This window comes from Selaginella moellendorffii, unplaced genomic scaffold (genome assembly GCF_000143415.4).
Source record: "Selaginella moellendorffii unplaced genomic scaffold, v1.0 SELMOscaffold_87, whole genome shotgun sequence".
Lineage (NCBI taxonomy): Eukaryota > Viridiplantae > Streptophyta > Lycopodiopsida > Selaginellales > Selaginellaceae > Selaginella > Selaginella moellendorffii.
Genome location: NW_003314348.1, coordinates 3,194 through 5,208, shown reverse-complemented (window position 1 = coordinate 5,208; position 2,015 = coordinate 3,194).

The following is a 2,015-nucleotide window of genomic DNA, read 5'->3' as shown; positions in this document are numbered from 1 at the left end:
TGGAGGATTGCCAAGTGAGATTGGCACGTCGGGGGAACAAAGACCCTAGTTGAAGGTGATAACTTCAAAAAGTGTGGGCCATGGGGCCGAGCATGGAGGAGTCCATGCATGATCACAGACATGTCAAGTGAGAGGACTTGGCAGTGTGGAGGAACTAGGTTCCTAAGCTGTGATCTGTAGCGCGCTTTAAAAATAAGTTGGTGCACCGGCGTGGGGAGTCACGCCAGGCATCTTGTGTGATGCCATCCGTAGATGCATATACGGAGGTTGGGTTCGAGTCCCGACCCTCTAGTGCTTGGGTTCGAGTCCCAAATCACTAGGGCGTGGTGATGGTTTGGAATATGAGGACACTCATATTTCGGTGGTCATGGACTCTCAGTGGGGAGACTGGTTTGGGCACACCGCCAAGCGAGGGATGCCTCGGAGTCGTGATGCACGGTTAGATTGCTTAGTGTGAAAGCTCAGCATATCTAACTTGAACACTTTGGTGCAAGTGGCACCAAGGTCGTGGTGAGTGAGATGGGGACACCTAATCTCAGTTGCTATGAACCCTTGGCCGTAAGGGCTAGCTTGGGTGCACCGCCAAGTGTGGGGGATGCCCCCGGGGTTATAGTCAACAACTTGGAGGTCTAGAAAACCAAGTACCTCTTGGCAACTCTGTTAAGGTGCCAAGGTGAGATCACTAGGTGATCTTATGGCCAGAAAAGGACAAGGTCCTTGGTTGGCTAAGGAATGAAGTTCCTGGTTCAAAATGTTGAAATTGAACTATTTAAGGTGGTGTGGCGTGGTCGTGATAACCAAGTGGGAAGAGCACCTAAGGGAAATAAACTATGTCCGTGCGATGGCATAGTGAGTCCGAGGAAAGTAGTCTCTATAAAAGACCCATGGGAGGGTCACGAAGTTGGGCCGTGGATAGAGCCCATAGCAGAAGATGCTAAAGAGACGTACTAGGGGTGAACATCCTCCGGACCTGGCAAAGAAGAGTCTTTGCTATGGAACCGAAACAATACCTCAAGGAGGGAGGTAGAGATTCGATGTTACTTGGTGCAACAATCAACGGATAGGAGCAAAAGATGAGTGGCCAAGATAGGGCCGTGGAATCCCTTGGAAGGAATCCAAGTGACGAAGTTAGGCGAGGAACACTAATGTGTTGGACGCTAACAAGTTGCGGGAAAGGAAGTGTGTTTCCAAGGAGGGATTCCGAATTGCTCCGATTTGGCAAAAGTGGAAGCTCCAAGGGAGGGAGCGGTAAGGTAGCCAAATGATAGGGCGATGAACAGCCCTAGCACAAAGTATGATAACTGGAACTTTGGCACGAAATAGAAGAGAGGATGATGGTGCCCTCGAGTAGAGAACTTCCTAGGATGGGAAGTGGAGTTGCACAAAAGGTGCAAGGCAAGGTGTCGGAGACACCTAGGAAATTGACTCCAAGAAGTCAAAATTCAAAGTTCCAAAGTGCAAAGGTTATATCGATGGAAATTGAGACTACTCGAGAAGGAGTAGTGGGATTGACTTAGAGAAGGGTCTCTAAGAGGTTTAGCGAGAACTAAACCAATAAAAGGAGAGAACCACTCCTTGTGGTCCAATCAGTCTCTAAGTTGGGGAGACTACCCTCCTTAGAGGATAGGCAAGGCATGGTGAGCCTTTGGTGTCAAACCATTGAGGCATATGCAAAAGGCATGGTGAGCCTTCAATGTCAAACCATTGACAAATATTGGCTAGGTGCCAAGGATGGAAATGGTAACACATACGAGTGTTACTTTACAAAATGGTTTACCGTTCGATGAGGACATCGAACTTCGTCTAGGGGTGGTGGAGTTGTGAGACACAAAATCCCTAGGCCCCAAAGTGGAGCCGGAAGGGCGCCACATGGTAGTGGCCGAAGCGAGAGCCAAACGAGCGTAACACGTTTGGACCAAAAGCTCCGACTTGAAAAGTCAAGAGCGGGAGTGGAACTCCCAACGAAGTGCTCGAGGAACGAGCACGAAGCGAGCAAAAGGCGAGGCTCCAAAAAG